Source organism: Peromyscus eremicus, chromosome 9, assembly GCF_949786415.1.
Source record: "Peromyscus eremicus chromosome 9, PerEre_H2_v1, whole genome shotgun sequence".
NCBI lineage: Eukaryota > Metazoa > Chordata > Mammalia > Rodentia > Cricetidae > Peromyscus > Peromyscus eremicus.
Genome location: NC_081425.1, coordinates 30,934,219 through 30,961,619, shown reverse-complemented (window position 1 = coordinate 30,961,619; position 27,401 = coordinate 30,934,219). Strand labels below are relative to the sequence as shown.

The 27,401-nt window shown below is 35.3% G+C and overlaps 1 long non-coding RNA gene across 1 annotated transcript; it reads left to right on the top strand.

Annotated features, from left to right (window-relative positions):
- Nucleotides 1-210: 210 nt before the first annotated feature.
- On the top strand, nucleotides 211-21,372 carry LOC131919188 (uncharacterized). The gene is made up of 4 exons (XR_009381186.1): nucleotides 211-359; nucleotides 13,303-13,355; nucleotides 15,215-15,249; nucleotides 21,210-21,372. It is a non-coding gene; the product is annotated as an uncharacterized LOC131919188 (long non-coding RNA).
- The last annotated feature ends 6,029 nt before the right edge of the window (nucleotides 21,373-27,401 follow it).

The following is a 27,401-nucleotide window of genomic DNA, read 5'->3' as shown; positions in this document are numbered from 1 at the left end:
CTTTGCTTTTTTTTAAAAAAGGTGGCCTTTAGCTTTTGGGTGGACGACTGTCCATGTAGATGTAAAATATCCACGTAAACTGGATCAGTATGGTGCAATGAAAGTGGAAAGATGGGATGCTAGAAAACATATTTGTGCTTTTCCAGCAGCTTTGTTCTGTCCCTGGATAAGGGGTGGCATTAGACAATACATCAGATTTCGCAGGAAGAAGAGCATAACAGAGTCTTCTTCCTGAGTACAGCAGTTGTTTCCTTCATTTATAGGTAGATTTTAAGTGTCAGTTCTTTCTATAGTCACCAAATAAGCTCCTTCATTCCAATTCACAGATGACAGAGCTTTGAGTTCTTCCAAGATGCCAGGTCAAGCAATTAATTCCTTTCACAATAATGGTGGCAGTTATGTTTTATAGTTTCTACCTTAGAGTTTCCTTTATCTTCACTACAATTCGCTTCACTTGGTTAAAATTATTCATATTAAATCTTTTACAAATGATAATATTGCCTCTCACCTCCTGACTGGAGTCTTCTTGATATTCCCAGGTTTATTTCAAGCTGTCAGTTCCTAGTTATTGGCAGTTAAGTGGCAGATGCTGGATAGATAAGCTGCAGACTCTTATCTGTCCTCAACCTCTTGAGAATGCGGCTTCACTTATAAAACAGGATAATAGGATTGATTTGTGTTATATTACAGAGGTAAGGAAACAGTGTCCTACTGGTAGCCTACTGCTTTGTATTTCACTGTTATACTGAAAATGGATCATTTTCATTATAATCTACTTGAGAGTAAGTGTATTTTCAAAAAGATAGATTAGAGTTCATAAACTTATGACACTATGCTATATCTAAGTAGTAAGAAAGCTATAAACACTCACTGAACAAGTCCCATAAGCAAGTGAGTGCTAAATCATTCATTCATTCAAAAATAAACATTGATTATGTGACAAATATTATCCTTTAAGGGATAAAACCACGGTTCTTATTTTCAAAAGTTTTATATTCTCTGCAGAGCAGAGCTTGACACCAGATCACATAAGTCTGGAAATATATTAGATACACACTTTGAGATTTTCTAAACTTGAGGAAAGCAGTGTGCACAGGGTTTTTGGGTTTGAAGAGCAGTGTATGTGGACAACAAGAAGGCCAGTATCATTCAGTGCATACTTTGGTCTTCTAGTGACAACTAGTTGTCTGAAAGTAGATTGCAATTCAAAATTAGCTCTGTCACCCTGAGATACCCAACTATCTAAAGAAATTTACGTCGAAATACATCCGTCTTAGACAATCTAGTGCTGACTAACAGTAAGACCCTTTTGCTTAAAACAATAACAAAGACTAAATTATTTAATTCCCAAAACCACAACTTGAGATAATTGGCCTCTCTGTTTTACACAGATTGGAATAGAGACTGTCCATTTGTCCAGAAGACTTTTTGAGTTGGTTCCTCCACATGCCACATAAATAGGTGCAGATACTCAGCTGCACCTCCAACTACTTCTGGATGTAGTTCTTAGAGATCCTTTCACACCTCTTTAAGTTGCTGTGAAAAGTTCTTTGTAGAATGACACCTAGATTTTCAAGGGAGTATTATTCTAATAAACAGGATGTAGAAAATGCCAGTGCTGTGTGGCTATCAGCCCAGAAACAGTCATACTGGTGTATTTTGTGTTTTCTGGTTGATTGATTTGTAATATATAAATATATGTTTTATGTTAATAGAGATTCTAGTTTGTAAACAAAATGTCAACAAAATAAAGTTCATAGTGAAAGACTATGTTCAAGAATTGAATTACTCATTTGAAAATCTGTATTAAATTTGTAGACATGTAAGCACTTCCAAAAATGGGCATGGATATTTGCAGTTATACCATGAGGAAGTAATTTTCATGCAGAATAAAAAGATATGATGAAAAAATGAGTTGGGAATTTTATATTTAATTCTTCCTGCCTTATTGTTCATAAATGCCACTGTGTATGTTTGATACATGATTTATCATCACTGCTGTTTCATTTCCTCTTATTCCTACCTTTGTATAACGAAATCTCCAGGATAGTAAGAATTATATTAAATTATTTTTCAACTCTAATTGGAATTTTCTTTGGGATATCAACCCACTCTCAAGTAAAGATATGTAGAATTATTATCAATTAATTATGAATGCTCAGCCTTAGCTTGGGCTTGTCCCACTTGCTCTTTTAATTTAATTTAACCTGTTTATATTCATCTACAATTTGCCTCAGGGCTTTTTACCTTTCTTTCATTCTGTATGTCCTACTTTTGTTCTTCCTCTGTGTCTAGCTGACTGGCCCCTGGCATCTCCCTTTCATCTCTTTTCTTTCTTCTCCCCCCAAGCCTAAATTCCTTCTCCTACTTATTCTCCATGTCTGGAAGTTCTGCCTATACCCCCTCTCTTTCTATTGGCTGTTCAGCTTTTTATTAGACTAATCATGTGCCTTAGGCAGCAAGGTAAAACAGTGACACACCTTTATATAATTAAACAAATAAAAACACATCTTTGCATAGTTAAACAAATATTCCACAACACTCAACTAATCATGTTACTACATAGCTGAGATAAAATTGATATTTATGAGTGATAACAAATTGAAGATACATTCATTATTTTCAGTTAATACTCTAAGGAAGAGAAACTATATTTGAAGATGCTGTATGTGTATATATATGTTTATCTTTGTGAAAATATATATACATACATATGAAATATAACTGGAACTCTTTTTAGTCATTGATTCAATGTAGTTGCATTAGTTGAGCACTTGTAGCTTAGTTCATTGATGATTTATCTTAAATTAACTCCAGAGGAGGAGAAACAGAGGTGATTGAGAGAAACAAATTGTCCTTGAACTGGACATTTTTATTACCACTGAATAGGAATTTCTGATTTTTCTATCCTATTCATTCTATAGTTTTTGAAGTTTTAAATTTTTCACAATAGAATTTAAATTTAATAAATTTTATTCTATTTAAAAAAGCCTATGTTGAGCCGGGCGGTGGTGGCGCACGCCTTTAATCCCAGCACTCGGGAGGCAGAGCCAGGCGGATCTCTGTGAGTTTGAGGCCAGCCTGGGCTACCAAGTGAGTCCCAAGAAAGGCGCAAAACTACACAGAGAAACCCTGTCTCGAAAAACCAAAAAAAAAAAAAAAGCCTATGTTGGATTTGACTTTCTGCAAACAACTTGTTAACTGTTACAAATTCTGAGTTTCACCCTATCACTTTTTAATCTCTGCTGTTTAAATAAATGTTCTCTGATAATTAGAGAACAAGGAGATATGTAATTCTTTGTTTTAATTTTTTATTTTATAATTTAATTTAAATTTACATATCATTCACGGATTCCCCTGTCCTCCCCCTGCCCCGTCTTCTCCCCAGCCTACCCCTATTCCCATTTCCTCCAGGGCAAAGACTCCCCTGGGGATTCAGTTCAACCTGGTAGATTCAGTCCAGGCAGGTCCAGTCTCCTCCTCCAAGGCTGAGCGAAGTGTTCCTGCATAAGCCCCAGGTTCCAAACAACCAGCTAATGCACTAAGGACAGGTCCGAGTGCCACTGCCTGGGGGCCTCCCAAACAGTTCAAGCTAATTAACTGTCTCACTTATCCAGAGGACCTGATCCAGTTCCACGGGGCTCCTCAGCTATTGGTTCACAGTTCATGTGTTTCCATTCGTTTGGCTATTTGTCCTTGTGCTTTATCCAACCTTGGTCTCAACAATTCTCGCTCATACAATCCCTCCTCTTTCTTGCCAATTGGACTCCTGGAGCTCCACCTAGGGCCTGGCCGTGGATCTTTGCATCTCCTTCCCTCAGTCATTGGATGAGATTTTTATCATGACAGTTAGGGTCGTTGGCCATCTTATCACCAGAGTAGGTCAGTTCAGGCTTTCTCTCGACCATTGCCAGTAGTCTATTGTGGAGGTATCTTTGTGGATTTCTGGAGACCTCTCTAACACTTTGCTTCTTCCTATTCCCATGGGTTCTTCATTTACCATGGTCTCTTATTCCTTGTTCTCCCTCTCTGTTCTTGATCCAGCTGGGATCTCCCGCTCACCCAAGCTCTCTTTCCCTCGACCCTTGCCCTTCATTACCCCCACTCATGTCCAGATTGTTCATGTAGATCTCATGCATTTCTCTGTCATTGGGCAATCCCTGAGTATTTCTTAGGGTCCTGTTTTGTAGGTAGCCTCCCTGGAGTTGTGAGTAGCAGTCTAGTCGTCTTTGTTTTACATATAGTATCCTCCTATGTGTGAGTACATACCATGTTTGTCTTTCTGAGTCTGGGTTACCTCACTCAGGATGATTTTTTCTAGATCAATCCATTTGCCTGCAAACCTCATGATGTCATTGTTCTTCTCTGCTGAGTAGTATTCCATTGTGTATATGTACCACATTTTGTTTATCCATTCTTCAGTTGAAGGGCATCTAGGTTGTTTCCATGTTCTGGCTATTACAAACAATGCTGATATGAACACAGCTGAGCAAGTGCCATTGTGGTATGATTGAGCATTCCTTGGGTATATGCCCAAGAGTGGTATATCTGGGTCTTAGGGGAGATTGATTCCCAGTTTTCTAAGAAAGCACCATATTGATTTCCAAAGTGGCTGTACAAGCTTGCATTCCCACTAGCAGTGGAGGAGAGTTCCCCCTGCTCCACATCCTCTCCAACATAAGCTGGTATCAGTGTTTTTGATCTTAGCCATTCTGACAGGCATAAGGTGGTATCTCAGAGTCGTTTTGATTTGCATTTCCCTGATGGTTAGGGATGCTGAGCATTTCCTTAAATGTCTTTCAGCCATTTGAGTTTCCTCTGTTGAGAATTCTCTGTTTAGCTCTATAGCCCATTTCTTAATTGGACTGTTGGGCATTTCGATGTCTAATTTCTTGAGTTCTTTATTTATTCTGGATATCAGCCCTCTGTCAGATGTAGGGTTGGTGAAGATCTTTTCCCATTCTGTAGGCTGTCGCTTTGTCTTGTTGACCATGTCCTTTGCTCTACAAAAACTTCTCAGTTTCAAGAGGTTCCATTGATTGTTTCTCTCAGTGTCTGTTCTACTGGTGTTATATGTAGGAAGTGATCTCCTCCTATACCAATGCATTCAAGACTACTTCCTACTTTCTCTTCTATCAGGTTCAGAGTAACTGGATTTAAGTTGAGGTCATTGATCCACTTGGACTTAAGTTTTGTGCATGGTGACAGATATGGATCTATTTGCAGCCTTCTATATGTCGACATCCAGTTATGCAAGCACCATTTGTTGAAAATGCTTTCTTTTTTCCATTGTAATTCTTAATGGAAGAAAATAATATTCCCAGTCACTAACATATTTTATGTCCAAAATCCATTTTATATCTGTGAATTATACTTACTTCTTTTCATTTTTGCACTTTTAAATCTATATTGAAACATGATTTTGTAGTTTTCTTCAGGAATAAATAAATGTAAAGCAGTTGAGCAGTTATGATTTGTATTTTGCTGTTTGCTTAGGATGTTGTGCATGAGAAAATGTATTTCTCAGCCATATTTATTTCTTATTTTTGGAGTCTTTATATTAGTTTCACATCATAATTTTTTAACATTTTTCCTTTTATTGAAAATAGATTATTTTCCGCACAATATATCCTGATTACAGTTTTCCTCCCTCTAGTCCTCCCATTGCCTCCTGACCTCCCTTCCCAACCAGATTCACTCTTTTTCTGTTTCTCATTACAAGGGAAAGGCTTCTAAGAGAGATAATATTTAAAATATAACAATACAAATAACAGGAAAATATAGGATCACTTTGAAGTTGGAAACAACAAACTCACAGAAGAAAGAGAGGCCAAGAAGAGGCAAAAGAGTCAGAAGTCCTCCCTTTCACATAATGAGGAACTTCATAAATTCACCCATATGGAAGCCTTGATGCATACACAGAGGATGTAGTGCAAACTGTCTAGTTCCCTTGGATATTGCTTCAGTCACTCTGAGTTCATATAGGCTTTGCTAGTGTTTATTTAGAGCGCCTTATTTTTTTGTGCATATGTGTCTTCTGTCCCCTCTGGATACTACTTTCTTTCCACCTCTTCTTCATTGAGATTCTCTGAGCTCTGGGGTGTGGAGAGATTTGATAGAGACATTTCCTTTAGGTTGTCTTTTTAATGGTCTCTAGGGCTCCCTCTCTCTCTTCCTCATCTACCTCTCTGTCTCTGTATGAAATGTCTCCCTGAGTGTCTCTGTAGTTGTTCCCATCTGCTGCAAGAGGAAACATCTCTGATAATGGCTGAATAAGGCACCAATTAAATTTTTGAAATTAATTTGCTTTAAAATTTCATGTTGGAGAAAAAAGACAGAAATACTCTGTTGTGTAAATACACAACTTTTTTTTCTGGGGAGGATATGAAGAAAGAGGAACATTCATCCTTTGGTGGGAGTGAAAACTTGTGTAGTCACTACAAAAATAAGTGTGGCGGTTCCTCTCAGCTTCCTGATGGAACATTTATTTAAATGTTTCTCATTCTTTTGACATTCTTCTACTGACAATTCAGTTTAGATCTGCACCCCATTTTTAATTGGGTCCTTTGTTTTCTTGATATCTAGTTTCCTGAGTTCTTTATGTATTTTATGTATTATTCCTCTATTAGATGTGTAGTAGCTAGAGATCTTTACATTCTGTAGTCTGCCACTTTGTTCAAATGATGATTCCCTTTATCATTCAGAAGCTTCTCAGCTTCATGAGGTCCTATTTGTTAATTGTTGCTCTTAGTTCCTGTGCTAACAGTGTTCTGATAAGAAAGTCTTCTCCCATGACAATGAATTTAAGACTATTCCCAGTTTCTCTTCTTTCAGGTTCAGTGTTTTATTGTGAGGTTTTGTTCCATTTGGAGTTGAGTTTTATGCACGGTGATAAGTATGATTCTGCTTGGATTCTTCTACAAGCCATGCCACATTTTTTCTGATGCTTAGCTTTGATTAGTTCTTTGTGTAATTTATATACAAACCCTCTGTCAGATATAAGGCTAGTGAAGGTGTTTCCCCTTTCTGCAGTATAACATGAATCTTAACTGGTCTTATTAATAAAAACAAACCTGAGGCCAGTTATTGGGGTAAAGGCTGGAGATCAGAGAAGCAGAATAAGCCATAGCCACCTCACCTTGCCAATTCCTCAGCTGATCCTGTTTCCTCAGACTGGAAGCTTCTCAGTCCTCATCCAGAATGAATCTCAGCTGAACTGTTGATCAAAAGCCTAAAAGCTTAACCAGCCTAGTTCCTTGTCCTCACGCCTTATATACCTTTCTGCTTCCAACCATCCTTTCTGAGATTAAAGGTGTGAGTCACCATGCCTGACTGTTTGCAGTGTGACCTTGAACTCACAGAGATCCAGACAGATCTCTGCCTTTGGAATGCTAGGATTAAGGCCATGTGTGCCACCATTTTCTGGCCTCTATTTCTAGTGATTGTTCTGTTCTCTGACCCCAGATAAGTTTATTAGGGTGCACAATATTTTGGGGAACATAATATCACCACACTGCAGTATAGATGTAACCAACCTTCTCATTAAATAAGAAACACAGAACCAATGCAAAGAAGAAATCCAAGAGGTCAGAGCTAAGAGCTAAAACCTTACCTCTGAAACCAGAGCTACTTTCTGTGTTAAAGTCTTTATATATAGTTTCTGTTCTGCCTTTTCATTGATTGTAAACCCAACCACATGACCACCTCGTCATGGCCTGTCTGTATAGACCTCCAGGTTTTCCATGATTGGTATTGAGATTAAAGGCATGTGTATCCAATATTGGATGTATCCCTGAACACACAGAGACTTACCTAGCTCTGCCTACCAAGTGCTGGGATTACAAGTGTACGCCACCACTGCCCTGCTTTCCTATGGCTTGCTAATAGCTCTGACCCTGGGCAACTTTATTTATTAACATACAAATAATATTTTAATACAAATAAAGTATCACCATAACACAGGGCATCTCTTCACTCAAATGATGGTGACTTTTGCTGTACCTAATCTACAAGTAAGGGGAAATTTGCAGCATTACCTTTCTAGTTCCATGCTAGCTCACCCTGAATATTTTCTATTTTCCTCTATTTCCCTGCAAATTTCATTTATTCCTACAGCTGAAGAGAAGACCATTGTTTATGTACATTTTCATTAGCTGTCTGCTGTGGGATGGTCTGTATGTCAAATGTGTTGCTGATTGGTCAATAAATAAATCACTGATTGGCCAGTGGCCAGGCAGGAAGTATAGGCGGGACTAACAGAGAGGAGAATTGAGAGAACAGGAAGCTGGGTGAGGGAGACACTGCCAGCCGCCATGAGGACAAGGAAGATGTAAAGTACCGGTAAGCCACAAGCCACGTGGCAAGGTATAGATTAATAGAAATGGATTAATTTAAGCTGTAAGAACAGTTAGCAAGAAGCCTGCCACGGCCATACAGTTTGTAACCAATATAAGTCTCTATGTTTACTTGGTTGGGTCTGAGTGGCTGTGGGACTGGCGGGTGAGAGAGATTTGCCCTGACCGTGGGCCAGGCAGGAAAACTCTAGCTGCAGCTGTCCATTAGTTGAAGAACAGTTACCTTGTTTTCATTACCTAGCTGTGAATAGATCAGTAATAAACATGGATGAGCAAAACATCTGTGGGATACGATGTGCTATACTTTGGACATATGACAAGGAGTAATATATCTCAGCCATGTGGTAAGTCTAGTTTTAGCTTTTAGAAAATTATTCATATTGATTTCCAAAGTGGCTGTACAAGTTTACAGTTCCACTAAGAATGATGGTTAGCCTTTTTTCACATCCTCACCAGCAGTTGTTGTCTGATATTTTCTTTATATTAGCCACACTCATGAAATCTCAATAATATGGGTTCCTAAACGAGTCCTGAACAGTAACAACACCAAACGATATGCCAACATGGGTGGAATATATCTCATAGGAAACCAGCCTTGGATAAGGAAGTACAGGCAATTAGCAATTGATGAGAGACTGAAAATCAGCTCCCACCCCCAAGGATAAAAAACCCTAATTAATTATCCAGTACTATGTGGTCAGCCCTAAAGTCATATACATATAGGAAAAATAAATAGGCTCAGCAGTTTACATTTGTATATTTATATGCTCGCTAAATTTTTGTCTTTTTGATATTTACTTAACCCTCATCCCAGAAATTTTTTTTATAGTAGATGACAATACAGAGTCCCACAGCTGCTCAATGTGTAGAGAATAAGAAACTGTGAAGAGCACAATTCTAAATAGGACATTTACATCACAACAACATTCTTTCTTAAGGCTCAAGGATCATTGCAGAAAAGAGAGTGGAAATAGTTTAATAGTCAATGGTAGCAGATGACTAAAACAAAAAAGTGCTTTCTGAACCTGATGTGACTATATTGTATACATGAGCTCACATTTAGCTAATGCTACATGCATAAGACTTCCACACAATCAAGCCAAACAAAATTCCATGATCATGAATTACTTCTCCTAGATGAAAAGCTTGAAGGACAAGTGAATTCATAATGTAATGACACATAGTGTTAATAAGTAAGAATATTGATAAATGTTAACAAAACAGAGAGTAAATTTTAAAGGTATATTCTTTTGTCATTAGGCATGTTAAGAAAAAATGTTCTTTAGAGATGTAAAACATTAGAAAACAGGAGTTTGATGATGATATGCTAAAGTTACCATGAAATTTAATAATTCCAGATGTTTCTTAACTTCTGGAACAAGTTTCTTATAAAACATCAATTTTAATATCAAGTTCTTCGATCAACAGTCCCACAGTTCTTTTAATGATAGGTAAAACCATGGGGAGAAGACACTGGGTATGCTTTTTATTCATGAAAGTTAGCTGGAAACATTTTGTGACTGTTTTGTAAGAAAGGAAAGAATTTTATAGTACTCACTTGAGGACTTAAAGCTTATGATGGATCAAAAGAAAGTATGCAATAGATATACTAATATACAGACACACTGATGTTTTCTTTGCAGTGTGTATATACAATAGTTTAGTCCATTATTTTGCCTTTTCCATTCTTAGCCAACAGAGTATAGTTTCCGACTGACACATAAGAGAAATGAAAGTCAATCATTGTAACAGAGCAATTGTACTTGATTCATGGTTAAACATAGAAAATATACACCACTCTTAATTTATAGTGCTCTCACATATTTTTAAAGTTTTTAGATATCAAAAATTTTCAGCTGCTGTTCAGTTATTAGTTTAAATTTTAATAAAGAAATTTCTTCAATATAATCAGAATCTAAGATCCAAAGTGAGAAAATCCAGTTTATAGAGCACCATAAAGAATCCTGTATTGACAAGCCATAATTCTGTGTACAAGCTGTAACTTATGACTCCCTGTGGAGTGATCATGTACTGTTGCCCTTTTCTTTTCATGGTTGCCCAGAAACAAAACATGTGAATTCTGAGTATGCTAAAATATATTGTGCTATTCTATTCTAAAATGCCTTTTTTTAATAGAAATTAAGATCTTGAAACAAAACACTATTCCTGATAGCCAGATCTTATTGTTCTCTATTCACAATGTCGACCAACCCATTTTCTTTTCTAATGGATATGGAAACTTTTAAAAGATAAAACTATATTATAACACAGTGATGTTTCATTTAATAGACATCTAAGTGTTTCCATTTTCTAGTATTTCTGACAACCAATGTGGAAAGATTATAAAATTGAAGCGATTTTCGGCCTGCCATCCACTCTAAAATCTGTTTAATGATACATTTCTACTGAAAAAAAAAAAGACCACTGATGTTTTTGAATGATATATGAGTGCTTTTATTTTTAAAAATGACATAGTTATTAGAAAAGCATTCAAAAGTAAATGGCCAAAAAGGTATTATAATATATCAAATGTATCTGTATTATCACAGTTCTGGGTAGGAGGCAGAAGTGCAGTTTAATATGTATACTGGCAGGAGAGAGCTACTTAGTAAGCTCTGGAAATTATCCAGCCCGTGTGAGTCACAGGCAATACAGGAGAGTATCTGAGGCAAGATCTCACTACCTGAGTGTTACTCCTGAATGTAGGGTGAGCTCTTTTCATTCTCTATAACATTTGATGATTTTATAACTTCCCAATGTCTTATTATCTGTGCTATAAATCCACTGAATCATTGCAAAATCCTCTAGGGGAAAGCAGCACTGACACCATATATAAACAGTCTCACAAACTTGTGCAGTTAGTGGTTGAGCTGCAGTCAAAATAAATGTTATTGTGCAGATACCAGAACTTTCCTTTGGCATCCATTAACTGGTAGACTTTTTATAAGTTTGAAAAAGCAAAGTAAAAGAATACCAAACAATTAAAGTGATGATAAGTGTTCAGTTAGCATTGTTAAAATACCCATGTGTAAAGACATCCACATCTCTTTCAATAGTTTAATGGATGACAGAAAAATGTGTGTGTGTGTGTGTGTGTGTGTGTGTATGTGTGTGTGTGTGTGTGTGTGTGTGTGTGTGTGAGTGTGTGTACTGAGGAACAAGGGGATGCCATTTAAAAATGTTTTTTTTATTTTTTATTTATCAAGTTAAATTGGTTATTACCCATTTTATGTTTCATATTCACCCTTAAAACATACTTTCTACTATAAGTCAAAAACAGAAATCAAACCCACATAGAAAATCATGGTATGGATGATTAACTGCGTGTTGAGTAGATCTAATAAATACTTAAAATTTCATGAGTACTAGATCCACTTTTGTAACCTTGAATGCCAGAGATGAAGATAAATATGCTCAGTGTTGATTTTACTTTCTCTCCCAATTCTTCTTTTATATGTAACTCATCATTAAATAAAGGCAAAAAAGTTAATGTTCACAAATATATGTGGTGTGTGTGTGTGTGTGTGTGTGTGTGTGTGTGTGTGCGCGTGTGCGTGCACGCACGCGCGTGCACACGTGTGGATGTGTGTATAACTTTATTCCTCTTAACCTTGGAGGAGTGCAAAATCAAATGAATGTAAATTGGTAGTTGTCCACATATTGGCTAAATTATGTGACATGCTGTATGGTCAATTTCGTAACCATTTGGAACCATCTGATTTTTTTAAATATAAAATTTACAGAAGAAATCTATAAATTTCTTTGAAAGTTTGCTAAGTCTAATCCTCTTGTTAGTGATTGGCTAGGCAGTAAATGCATTAAAATATTTTTATAGGGGGCTTTAGAGAGGGCTAATAGGTTAAGAGTACTTCTTGTTTTTCCAGAAGACTGAATTCAGATCCTACCACTGAAGTCAGTTGGCTCACAGCTGTCTGTACTCCCGCTGCAAAATGTTCTAGTCCTCTTCTAACTACCACAGCTACGGTTCCACATGAAAATACCCACACACAGCACAGACACTTGCACACACACACCCCCACACACACGAGCACAGGTACACATTCTCAGGAATAAAAATAAATAAAACAAACAAAATACAATACTTTACATTTATTACTATACTTGTCTGGTTAAGATTTAGTAAATATTTGTAGCTTATGCACAATTATAGAATATTTCATAGGCTAGTAGATACAGTACACTGAAACATATAACAGAAAGTTAATATTTCCAATTAGCAAGCATTATTTATCATTGTTTAAAAATATATGTGATATTTTGTAATGCATAGAACTGAGAGATGATTCCCCCAGCAAACTTAACAAATATTGCTAGTATTTTATCTGTTTCTTTTCTTTTTATTATTTATTTATTATTTATTAGCATGCTTAATACTACCTGTCTTAGTGTCAAGAATATAATGTCTTTTAACTAAAAATCATCATACTGTTATTTTAAAGTCAAGTGACACATTGGACAAATCAGTCTTTTTGTGTTTCTGATGAATTTATAGTACTAAGTACATAATGTTTCACAGTTGCTTGAATTATAGGAAGAAATTCAAAAGAGCTTCAAAGCTATTTATGTGTGACAAGAATAAAAAATGATAGTTGAGCATGTAAATCAAAAGGAATTTAATTTTGTTGTTTACTTACTCGTAAGCCTCTAGGTTTTAATCAAATCCATTATTTAAAGAACATCAAATAAAATTTTGTTGCTTTTGTATAACCACTGTCTATAAGAAAGTGTTGTCTTAGAGTATTTACTCCCAAGGTAATCCTTTCAGCTGAGAAGGTCATTGGGGAATTAGGATCCGAGCTTCTATTAAACTAAACACTTTATCTATTTTTGCAGTATGTTGTATTTGTTGTGATCACTGAGACTGCTTAGATAACAGGTCTCCATTTTTATGCTCTGCTTAAACATCTATGTGTCACCTTCCCCACAGAATGTCAGTGGTTGAACAATCAGAAATGGAAGAATAAAAGAAATGTCAGACCGGTGGGATATAGTATTAGTCACTGTAAAATATTACATTTGAAGTTAGTGGTATAAATTCAGAGTAAGGAATATAAGGCAAAGGAAGCCACATTAGCTAGTGCTTATCTGGCTTAAGATTTACACCCATGAGTGGTCAAGCTGAATGTTAATATCACACAATCCTAAATTTGGTAGTTAGGACATAGAAAATGCTTGAGTTGGCACCATTTGATAAGAAAAAGAATTAAAAAAAAACCTCAGTGTGAGATAGGTCATCTCTGCTTCTTCTCCAACTCATTTTCCTTGTTAATATTTTTTGTAGAAATTAGAGAAAATAACTTAGCATTTCCTGCATACTTTTTTCTCCTGAGTCAGCTTCTAAGAACGGATAGCAGCGTCACATTCATTATCAATGCTTCCTCAGTTTGACAAGTCAGAATGAACTTTCGCTATCAGAAAAAAATATATATACATAACTTTTCACTTTAAATACATAAACAAAATCACTTTTCCTTATTCTCTCAAGGACAAATTATTTCAGTTGATGAAAAGATGTGTTTCATCTAAAGTTTAGATCAGACTCCAAAGAGAACTTCATCGTAATACTAATTTCATGGCTCAATATTTACTTGATAGTTTCTCATCTGTCAAATACATTGTTTTAGATGCTCTGACACTGAAAAAAATGGCTTTTGAAGAATAAATTTTTACAATATAAATCCTCGCCATCAGGTTGTCTTTCATGTTACAATATTGCTGACATTATGCATTTCTAAAAGTCACTAGCTGATATGTGTGTACAAATTGGTGTCTGTGTGGAAATGCTGTTTATAAAGCATCTTACATATTTGAGAGGCCTTCCTAAAAATATTTGCTTTGGTTTTTAAATCAACATATATAATTTTATACTTTGGTAATCTTGTCCATCTATATAATGTATTCATCTAATACCCCACGCTTTTAACATACCCCTCGACTTATCCTAGCCCCTCCCATTTCATGTTCTCATCTCTTTTTATTTATTTATTTTATTTCATTTAAAAATTTTTATTTGTTTATTTTTGTTTGTTCTGAGGATAGGGTTTCTCTGTGTAGTTCTGGCCATCCCGGAACTCAATCTAGACCAGGCTGATCTCAAACTCAATGGCCCACCTGTCTCTTCCTCCCTCGTGCTGTGATTAAAGGCGTGCACCACCACACCTGGCTCTTATTTGGTCCACTTTAAAGACCCACGGAGTCCAATTAGTTATTGCACATGTGTCCATGGGTACAGCACCACAGAAATGAACACAACCAACCTATACACCACAAGCCATGAACCTGGTCATAACTAACTTATCTTCACCCAGTAGCCATCAGTGGCCAATAACTCCTCAGCTAGGGGTGCGGCCTCATGAGCACCTCCCCTATCAATGCTGGAGTACTGAATGGTTTAATCATGTGTAAGTCAAAGTCTAAAGAACGTGATTGTGGGGTGTTAGCTCTAAAGGAAACACCGATATCACACCCTGCTCTTTCAATGTCAGAGTACGTAAAGGAACAGCAGGTAGAACAGTTAGGGGTCAGAGACTGGGTGTTGTGAAATGCTGTTTTCTGGAAGTGACAGAGCCAGTGCATTCAAGAATTCAAAGAAAATAATGTATTCAGCTGTTCACGAACTATACATGGGCAAAAATGAATCAATAATGTTTATCATGACTTGCTTACAATTTAAGTAATGGTACATTGCATATCATTTTAGGAGATAAATAATTTCACATTGCCTTATTTTTATTTTTGTTTATTATGTAAGTGCATAATTTTCTTTCCCACTAATCTTTGTGCAACCATAGACCTACATAGAAAGTATGATCACAAAATTAATTTGCATTGCTTTTTAGAACCCAAAAGGATTATAAGAAAAAAACAGACTTAGGTAAGAATAAATTGCCTTTCTATACTATTTTTAAGTGCTAGATTCACATATGATATTTGAAATGACATTGTCTGAAAAGAAACTCAATTTAGTTAATAGATTTAGGCTTATCAAATTACTGAGACTTTTGAATGATAGAGTTTGAGAACAGTACTTAAAATTAAGTAAAATTCAATATGGTGACTTGAAAGACAGGTATAAAATAGAATCACCGTAACTTAGTCTGCTTATTTTCTGCTTATGGAACAAATATATAAAGAAGCTAGAGCAGAAAATTGGTGACATTAAAATTACTACCATCAGAAAACTAAGGTAAGCTGAAAATCTGCCTCTAGCTTTCATATATAGCTGTTTCTTTTCTTTTCTTTTTTTTGGGGCGGAGGTGTTCAAGACAGGTTTTCTCAGAGTAGCTTTGAAGCCTATCCTGGAATTCACTCTGTAGCCCAGGCTAGCCTTGAACTCTCAGAGATCACTGGTTAGCAGAGGCATGTGAAAAATATGGCTGGTTCTAGGAAAGTCTTTCACTCAAAATGGCACTTGCAGATATGTTGGATATTCTTAGATATTTTAAATGCATATAGCTTTATATGCATTTAAATATCATATACCTATATATGCATTTAATGTCATAGAAATTTGTGTAGTCTCTCCTTAAAGATGTATTATATGGCTGAACAGGCTCAAGGCAATTTAAATAACAATATTAAACAGTTTTTACAATGTTTATAATAGAAATATATTCATTTCTTATGTGTATAATATTGAATGAGTAGATGATCATATAGATAATAAAATATGCATGTTACCTTTATGTAAGTATATCTAAAGTATGTGTATGCACACTAGAAAATTCCTATTATTTTCTGTGCAAAGTAACTTGATTAATCAACTTGATTGAGTTAGGATTTCTTCCATTCCCATTCATTATTACTGTCTAAATCACAGAGTTCATAGAAATGTTTGTGATGGCTACAAATTAATTGTTTTATATAGAATAATACAAATCCTTTCAGTTTTTCTTCTTTGTATATGTTATTAAACATATATTCATACAGTTATTTGTCAATGAATTATAAGGATTTGTTCTGTATTTAGATCTTAGGTTTTTTTTTTCTTGCTTTGAATGTTACAGAGTACATCCACACAAACCTCTGTGAAATGACTGACTACATTCTTTGGTTGCTTGATTTTAGACTACAGGCCTCAAGAAGGTATTACCGTACCAATTACCAAAGACAACTGCAGCATCATGACAAAGTTACAGCACATTAAAAAGTGCATTATAAAGCATTCTAACTATAGCTTGAAAACTTGGAATTTACTCAGAGTGATTTCGTATGAGAGTGAATACAAAATCCTAAGACATTGTTTCATGTACACCATAGTAGATTTTGCAGTATTTTTTTCAAAATGTGTCTTCAATAATAAAGAACTCCATTGGCTTATTATAACCATAATTGTTTACTCTGACTTTTATTTTGTATACTCCTTAAGATTTCAAGTTTCAGAGACCTTTGTAATATCACTTAGCTTATAATTAAAGCACAATAAACAACAGGAAAAAGTCTTTGTCTTCTTATTATGTGAGCTTATCTCTATTTGAAAAAAAGCCAAGCATTTTGTATTTTTAAATGTGTCAATAAAAACAAAAACATCAACATACTCCTTTTCTTAAATCCTTTTCTTAAAGATTGGATTATGAATTATTAGTTCCCCCACACACACACTCCACTTCTCATCCCAGTATAAAACATTCATGTGAGAATTTTAGGTTTCCGTTCAGGATTCCAGCACCACCCTCTTCAATCCCCCTGTTGAACATGCCTGGTATTTTTCAACAATAGGAATCAGGGTTCTAAGAAAAGCACACATGTGAGTTTATTTTCATTGATTATTTCATCATAAATTGCTTATAGACAGATAATGAAGTAGGAACGTTTTCTCTACAAATAAAAGTCTTTAGGATCAGGGGAAATGACTCATCCAGTCAAATGCCTGTCACACAAGCATGAGGACCTGAAGATCTGAATATGGATAACCAGAACTCACACTCACTCACATAAAAGCTGCTATTGGTGACTTTAATCTTGGGAGTTGGCACGGTGGGGTACGAGGGGAAGGAAATAGGAAGGGGGCACTTCAGGGAAGCTGACAGTGATGTCTTGATGGGGCAGGAAGAGCTCTTGAGCTAATTAGCCAGCCATTCTTGTTGATAGGTGAGCCAAACATTCAGTGTGAAGCACACTCTCAAAAGAAAACATCAAAACAATAGAAGATTTTTTTTGTCAACTTCCTGCCTCTATATACACACGTTCATATATATACATTCACACTAACATACACACCACACCTATGTATGTTAACAGAGAAAAGAAAGTCTTTTGATGTTGAAGGATTCAAAACTTTAAGGAGCTCATTGAATTTAATAAAGGCTTCAGTTAAACTCTTTATTGTGAACTTTCTTTGAGGATTTTCTTTTTCTTTTCAGTGTCTTTGACTCTTGCTTCCTCAGCTATGAATTCACAGGAATAGAGACATTTAGAACTATGTAATAAAATGATAGGATCACCATCTTATGTGATTAGTCATTGATTGACTGAATAAGTATCCCGAATTCAGAGACAATGGTTTCTTTTCTGTTTTTTTAAACATGTACAATGTTCACTGTAATAGTTGTTGAGTCAATATTTAAGTACAAGTAGTATCTTAAAATACGTAATAATGAGCATTACTGTAGAATAGTATAATTGTCAAGAAGTGATCTCTACAAAAATAAAGTGAGTAGTAGTTTAATTGAAAATATAGATATAATTAATTTGTAAGTGATCTGATATCGTTAGAAGTTCCTTTGCTGAGAACTCATTCCAAAAGAACTAAAAATAAGGCATACAATGTACAACATTATCTGTTTTAAGGATCAAAGTATCAATTCATCATTACTTTAACTTCTTTATTTGAATAGCAATTCATGAACTGTTCATTTTATCTCTGTACAATAGCTATTTTGTAGTCGAATTATAGAACATAGATTAAAGATATTTCAAATGAAATGGGTAAGGTGAAATTTTCTTTTTTAGACCAATTAGTAATGATTAAATAAATATTGATTTCAATAAATTTTGAATTTATTGGGAAAATTTAGTGTAATCAAATGCAACCCATTAATTTATTCTAATAATATCAGATACTTCCTTCAAAATCCATCATTTCTAAATGTATACAGAAAATATAGCTGTGGACATTAACCAATTTTCTCTTATTACATTGTATTACATTGTAAAATACACTTTAACAGTCTTAGGATATTTTGCCTCATTTACTGACACTGATAACTAGAGTTAAGACAGTTTATGTTAAGTAATACTTTTGTAAATCTGTGAAATATACATTATTTCATGTTTAATATTTGGCAATTGAAATTATGCAGTAGCCAGTTCTTCTGTGACTTTCTGAGGAGAGAACACAGTAGTGTTTTCACAAGGTTCCTATTCATAGACCATAAACTGAATACTCAGAACTTCTGGGACTGGGTTTGAAATAACATGTATTATTGGCCCTAGTAAACTAGCAATACAAGAACACACTGAGATTCATAATTAGACTACTAATCCCCACATCATAGTTACCTGTGTCATTTAAAGGACTATAAGAAAAATGGAAATGAAAGAAATGTACTCAGATAATAAGAATTAGTGTGCTAAGATTTATTCTAGTGCTAATGATTGTATAGAATGAATTTCCTGGAGAATGAAAAGATATAGAATGTTTGAAGTCATCTGAAAATGTTCTCCAATAAATCTATCTTAGCTTTAGAGAGAGGAAGGCAAGTAAAAACGAAGTGTGAGTAAGAACATAAAAACATAAAGCCTATTCAGGCAAGTGCTCACCCATGGTTAAAGAATGCCACAACCTCTCTTTGTTTAGAGCAATCATTAAAATAGAAGGAGCCTGGAACATGTTGGGACAAATTATGAGGAAGAGAACAATAGAAACACCCACAATAATAGCAGAATAGAAATCCTTACTTCTTGGGGAACAGGCAGTGTAGCTCCCTGGAGAAAATGAAAATAGAGCCAGGTGTTAGATGATTTCATGGGGCTCCAAGAGAACTTTGAATTATTATATAACTTTTAAGATTTGACAGCCACAATTGAAGCACACTGCTCCTTCATTCAGTCATATCACAGAACAAATAGGAGGGGATGGAACACTGAGCTCCCCTCCTGGACTGGAGTCAGATAAATCTCCATTCTCACACTGATCCTTCTGCATGGTCTTCGTGATCTCAACATCTGCGTTTCAAATCCTTTCTTGGAAAATGGAGATTATGGGAGATAATATCATTGCAACTTTCTGATTATAGTATTAGCACAAAATAAGTCCACATTGTTTGTTACTTCCATTATCATATTAAGCTTTCATTTGTTTCACTTACAGTAATTTTTAATGATTTTTGAGAATTTCATACGTGACCGGATACAATATTTATATTACTTCTCCTTTTCTCCCTCCAATATCCATTCACACTACCTTAAATTCAAGACCTCTTATTTAATCATTTTACACATGCACATATATGAGCCTATTTAGTGTTTTCTGTATTTCCATGTATTTAGGACTGACCACTTGGTGTTGGGTATCATGTAGGGGGAGCTCTTCTCTGGAGAAAGCTGATTTGTGTCTTGCTTGGTGGCCTTTGATTGCTTACAGCACTTCTTTTAAAGGTGCAGCCTTGTGACATTTCCCCATCCACAGTGGTGTACTGACGAGTACTGTCATTATGTACTCCTTCCTTGGGCAAAAATGTTACTGAAATCTCACGAGTACAGCATCCCTCTCATGACACTTTTTAACAGCAGGGCTCCTGGTTGTCTAGCTCTTGCTCTGACTCTGCTGCCTCAATGTTCTCTCCACCTTCTGCGTTGAGTTAGCAATGTAATGTTCCAACGAGGGCGGAGCACGCCATTGTTGCTTGTTCTTGGTGTGCTGACCACCTGTGTATCTCCGTACTAATCAGTGGCTGCTGAAATTTAAAAAGACAAAGGTTTTTTGATGAGGAATGAGAGATGCATTTGTGTGAAAAAATAAGAATACATATTTAGAATAAGGTTAGACATTATAATTTTGAGATCATTCAAATCATGTTTTATAGGATAAACACATATTACTGTTGTATTTCTCTATGCTGTATTCAAGGACTGTTATCGTAGCATTTATTCCCATTTATATGGTTTTCTAATCAATAAACTATTAACTCGATACATGTGCATTTGTAGGTGTGAGTGCCATGATGATTTCTTGAGATTTTTGTGCTTCACTTTAAACTAGTGGTTTTTCAACCGTCTTGATGTTGTGACTCTTTAATACAGTTTCCCATGTTGTGGTGACCCACATCATAAAATTATTTCTGTTTCGACTTCATAACTGTAATTTTCCCACTGCTATGAGTCATAATATAAATACCTGTGATTTCCAATGGTCTTAGGATACCCCTGTGAAAGGGTCATTGAGAACCACTGCTCAAATCAAATATTTAATGATTTAAGTAAAAATGCATCAAATTTAGAGCAACTTAGCAAAATTATAGATTTTGATCAAAGGTTCCTTTAAAAATTATCTATATACTTCTAGACTAGCTAAGCTGAAAAGCAAGGAGATTTTAACTCTGAATTTTAAATTTTAGCCAGTTACTCTTAATTCTCCTGACTTTCTATGTAGTTTTTTATAAACTTTATATAAGTAAATGCATGTATAGATACTAAAATTGAAGTACCAATTACTGTAAAGATTACTTTTACTATGACTAAAATATAGCCACATTTAGAAGAGATTTAGATTTTTTTAAAGAAACCATTTTATAATTAGAATGAATGTTTATACAAGTCATAAAAACAATGGGGAGTCCAAAATTTACATCATAGCATAAATTTTTACTTGTGTTCTATGTTTCTGTTTTTCAGATATTTAACTTCTTCATGCCACATGGACTCCTTGCGAATGAGAATTTCAATTGCCACTCTGCTGGTGTACAATCTTGTCTTCAAAGTTACGGTCCCTGTCAAAAGGAATGTAGCTCACAATTTGTTGAAGTCCTGCTGCAAATAAAGATTCCCAGACTTCTTATCTGGTACTCTTTTTTATAACCATGATGTCTCTCTACATTCAAAGAACAATGAGAGTTTCCATATTGCAACCTTATGGAAGCAAGGTATACTTTAAAAAACAAAACAAAACCAACCAAACAAACAAACAAAAAACCCCACATATTTGAAGAAGACACTTACTGTCAAGATCTTTTTCTCTAACTTGTTTGGCCCACCTTTAAATGCACACATTCAGTTTGAATAATACTCTTATTTCCTTTAGAGTCATAACCCCAGGTCCTGAAGGCCCAATGACCCTCATTTTGCCCTCCATATTTTTTTTTGATTCTGAAATAAACTTTACCATTATGACAAATCTTAGAAATAAGTGAAAAACATCATTTACCAAAATTAACAAAAAATAAATAAGCAGTTGAGATTGGGTGGATGAGACAAAACTAGAAAAAGCTGCAAACACAAAGATAATCCTTTGGCAGTCAAACACTTTGAAAGTATCAAGTTTTCTCCAAGGCTCTCTAGACTGGAAATCATTGCATTATGGGTATTTTACTTTCTAAGAAAGATACTTTGGAACTCCAGGGCCCCAGACAGGAGGAAGTCCAAATATATGCAACAAGATAAATGTTTAAGTGCCACATCATTTTAAGCCATTCCACACTTGGAGCAACTTGATTTAACTGATTTCTCAGCCAGTGGCTCTTCCAGTGTTCTTTAGAATCTGCTGACTCAACAGGATTCCAGCAAGGAACTTGTGGTTTTCTGCTCTGGTTGAGGCTGGGGTCCTTGTCTGGGGTGCAGGAGAGAAACAAGAGAAGATGGTAAGGAGTTTCCAGATGAAGAAGCTGAGTGGGCCCTTCACAAATGATGTCGATTAAAAACAATCAGTTGGCAGATTGGGTAATGGGTGGCAGTATTGAATGAGAGTAAATTCTGCTGTGAATGCTTTTTCAGAAGGATGTACTTGTATTGTGCTTCACAGTGGTCAGGATCAGTTACAGGGTGCAGGCGCCTGAGTCTGTCCCTCTATTACTTCTATGCAGTGTCAAGATGTCTGTTTGCCCTCCATCTTAATCATAAAGAATCTGATTCATCTGTCGGAATTGGGCCTAAAATTTTGCCTTCAAGAAACCTTATTCATTAAACTACCATCTCTCCGTAATACACGTGAAACGTGAAATGCTATTTTATGGTCCCAGAAATGTGATATTTCTGCAGATAACATCTCTTAAGTCTTTCTCTTAATTGGTTACTATACCTGTCTCCTGTTAGTAGGTTGTGCCTTCTTTGAGGACAAATTGATTTATTTGTTTCTTGGGCTTTTATGACTAACAATATGAACACAGGGTTCCTGATAAAAAGCCAAGAGTATTCTTCCTGTGCTATATGTTATTTATGTATGAAATATTTATCTGTTCTGAAACACACAGTAACGGATGTCCAAAATACTTAAAAGTTAGCCATGTTCCTTTTGTCTTTCTAGTTGCTTCTGAAATTACTTTTACATAAGGGAAATTTTCTTTCAAATGATTTTTTGGAATAAGCTTTTTCCCTAAATGAATTTTTTTTTTTACTTATTTTTCCCTAGTAGTTCTAAGAAAATGGAAAGTGCTATCTTATTAAGAATATCTTATTACTTTTATTTTTCAGACACTAAAATGCTTAGAAATGATATGGATGGGCTCATTATCTTCATACATGAATTTTATCCAATTCAGGCTCTTCTTCAAAGAATGGAATTGGTTTTCCTCAGAGTCTCAGAGAATATGATCTAGAACATAGGTTGCAAGTCAGAGAATTCCACAGTGATAACTTTGATTTAACATTCTCCTGTTTCAAAAACACACCTGTGTATTTATAATGTGTTCATGGGATAATCGTACAAGCTGCGATTATGAAAAAAGTATGATATTCAGATGTCTTCATTAGAGGTCAAACAGAGCAACAGAGATTGATTTTGAAAAAATAAGCTATCTTATTTAGACTTTCACTATTTCTAGCAGGTAGCTTATTATTCAATTAAGGAAGAGTCTCACAGTAAGCAAGCAGGAAACAAAGAAAGGAAAATGTTCCCTGTGTCTTTCTTACTAAAAAAACAGTACTACTGCTTTTGATTGCTATTTCTAAGGAGTGTGGAGTGGAATGGCCTCATCAGTAGACACTGGTCCTGTCCACATTGCACACATACCACATTGAGATAGTTCTTTGATTTGCAAGTGCTGTTGGCAGAGTCTGTCACTGTTTGCAACTCTGTCTCTTAGGCTCACATTACCCTGGAGAACCCCAGGTTGCTGTTGGAAACAAGCCTGACTGGTGCGACTGCAGTATTTTCAAAGATTATTCTTATGAATACTTGTAGATATGTCAAAGTGGATCTGGGAAAGTCCAGAGGGCTCAACTTTGAACAAAGAACTTTGGACAGCTAAGGAATGCTGAGAGAGGGAGAAATAGTCTTCTCCAGGGAAGAACACCGTGATTGGTTAGCCAATACCAAAAATCATACCTGAAAACATATATGTATTATAAAGACTGAGCAGGTTGCCCGGTGGTGGTGGTGGTGGTACATGCCTTTAATTCCAGCACTCAGGAGGCAGAGGCAGGTGGATCTCTGTGAGTTCGAGGCCAGCCTGCTGTGGGATGTTCTGTATGTCAAATATGTTGCTCTGATTGGTTAGTAAATAAAACACTGATTGGCCAGTAGCCAGGCAGGAAGGATAGGCAGGACAAGCAGAGAAAAGAATTCTGGGAAGTGGAAGGCGGAGGAAGGAAACACTGCCAGACACTACCATGACAAGCAGCATGTGAAGATGCCTGTAAGCCACGAGCCATGTGGCAAGGTATAGATTTATAGAAATGGATTAATTTAAGATATAAGAACATTTAGCAAGAAGCCTGCCACAGCCATATAGTTTGTAAGCAATATAAGTCTGTGTTTATTTGGTTGGGTCTGAGCAGCTGTGGGACTGGCGGGTGACAGAGATTTGTCCTGACTGTGGGCCAGGCAGGAAAACTCTAGCTACACCAGCTTGGTCTCCAAAGAGAATTCCAGGAAAGGCGCAAAGCTACACAGAGAAACCCTGTCTCGAAAAACTAAAAAAAAAAAAAAAAAAAAAAAAAAAAAAAAAAAAAAAAAAAAAAAAAAAAAAAAAAAAACAAAGATTGAGCAGGTTATATTTAGAAATAAATATGTATATACAAACACATATGTACATGTAATAATAATTAAGTGAAAAGAGGCCATGAATTTGAAAAGGAGGAAGTGATGGCATATAAACAGTTTGGAGGGATAAAAAAATGGGGAAATTAAATAATTATAATCTGAAAACACAAAAGAAATAATTGAAGAAAACTCATAGGAAATACTTTACAATCAACAATTTTCTGTTGCTTTTCTAGTCTCTTCATCTATCATTTTAAAATTGTTCAAACAAGGTATTTTTAAAATAGCCTTAACATTCAACTACAAAATTATTTTTCTTACTATTAAGTCATTATACCTTGGTGTCATTTGTTGCTTAATTGGAAGAAAAAAAACATCAAACATAAGATTTTTTTTCTTCTGATAAAATTACATTGACCTGAAGTCTTTATTTTTTATTTTGATTCAGTGGCTCTGTGTCTGTCCCTCCACCTCCCTCAGTCTGGTTTAGGGTCTTGACTGACTTGTCAAGGCAGCATTTGAAATTGTCCAACTGTCTTAGTCCCCCCAAGAAGTTAGCTGAGACTACAGGCAGATATCTCTGCACTAAGCAAACGTATGAAAATTAATTGTAGCAATATGCAATATCTATGGCCCATTCAGTCAGTAAATACAATTAAAGTATCTTCTAGTGTTAAGCATCCTGACATTTTCTGAGGATGGGAAACTGTGGAAGGTAATTATGCCTAGCCTAGATTTATCAGCATAATGACAGGAAAAGCATCTAAATGAGAAAAAGCTACAAGCTCATGAGATAATAGTGAAAATATTAAATAGCAGATACAGTTATTTAGAGTAGTTGAATTGAGATGATTTTTTAAAGCATATGTAAGAGATAGTGTACAAAGAATAGGGATTTATTTTCACAATTGCCAAAAATTATATAAACCCAATAGTAAGCTATATAGGTGATAATGAAATGGCAACATATTTTTTTATAACAAACATCTCATTCTGTTATTAAAAATGATAATCAGAACAGGCAAAGAGGATATAACAAATCACTGGACCTTCTGCTAATTTGCCATTTTGTAATGAAGTTACAATTGATCTAGGATATAAACATATTTTAAAAAAACAGTAAAGAAATTTGAGATTAAACATATTAGAAATGTGTAAAATGTAGGCAAATATGACCGAACCTAAAGATTTGAGAAAAAATAAATAATATAATAATTTAAATAATAGGCATAATATCTACTTCTATTACATCAACAATTGATGCATCATTAACTTTCTGTTAGACTTCCATCAATTTTAAAAATTGTGTAGATGGTTGAATTCTGTATATGTGATAATATGAGCCCTACCATCAAAAATCTATGTGTCTTTTGTAGCTCTAAATTATGTAGAACTGTGTGGCTCTATATTTTCATGTAGTAGTCCATTATATTGCAATATATTTGTTTTGTTTGTCTAATTCAGTGATTTTGTTACATTTCCTAATTGTAGCTACATAAATTAACATCATAAATTAACACTACAATAATCAAATGTAGAGGGAAACAGGCACTTGGGGAGAGCAGAAAACAAAGGCTAAAACGCTGAACTATGAAGCAAAGCCTGACATGAGAGATATAAAATAACAAGTTAATGTTGAAAGCAAAAGCCCTAGAGGTTTGTTTTGATACAAAATGTATTTTCAAACTTTATTTTCTTCCTACCAACAATCTCAAATAGGACAGTGTTAAAAAAGACATGAGAAATCTCCAGGCCCCTATGTGGGACCTTACTCACTACTGATATCAGCAGGCCTACTGGACAGTTTATTCCTTTAAATTAACATCACGCAGGTATTTTGTGCAGGATCAAAGCAACATTTTTCTCTTTTGGGTTTGTATTCAGGCACTGTTTTCACACTTCATTCTTCACTTTTCTTATAGTCTAATAAACTTAACAAAAGCATACACACACACACACACACACACACCACAGCATTCATATACATGGGAAACAGTAAATCTAAGTCTCTGATTTATATCTATCATCTATCTGTCTATCTATCCATCTATCTATCTATCTATCTATCTATCATCTATCTATCTATCTTCTATATATCTATCCATGCATATATATTTCTCACATATATGGTATACATATATATGCATACATTTATATATATATATACATGTATGATTATATATTTATGTATTATCTTTTTTATGACCTGTGTGATTAGTATAAAGTGTTCAGCATAAGACAAAATAAATGGAAGTGATCAAATCAGCAATGAATTAAAGCAAAGAAATAGTTAAGGAAAGAGAAAATGTCTTCTGGGGAAAGAGAGAAGTATAAAGTAAATTAAAATGAGAGAGAGAGAGAGAGAGAGAGAGAGAGAGAGAGAGAGAGAGAGAGAATTTAAGGGTAGGGTGAAACCTTAGCAAGTTTAGCACAGTATCCCCCTTTTTTTTTTTAGAGAAAACTGGAGTGTTTCATGACTGGAAATCAGAAAACATCTGAGCCCTATGTTTACTCTTGAATCATTTTCAGTATATTTTCTGTCATTAACACTTTAGCCTACTTACCATAGGTGTTATGAAGGGCTAATTAACCAATCTAGACATTTGGTTTGACCTTGTTACTGAGGCTACTCAGGAAGTAGTAATTCCACAGGCAGATTGCAAGCATCATGTCACCTGTTTACAACCAACATGGCACTCAGTGGATGTGTAGACACTTTGGGAGGCGATTCTGGATGCTCATATTTGCCTGCCACACAGGCCGGTAACGAGTGATTGAAAGTCCCTCTAAATGTCTCCCTTAAGTGCCGAAGGGCTCTAGCGGTCTGTAAAAGCAATACTGGTAGGAGACCAGTGCATTTGTGTTGCTTGCAGCGGTGCGATTTTAATATC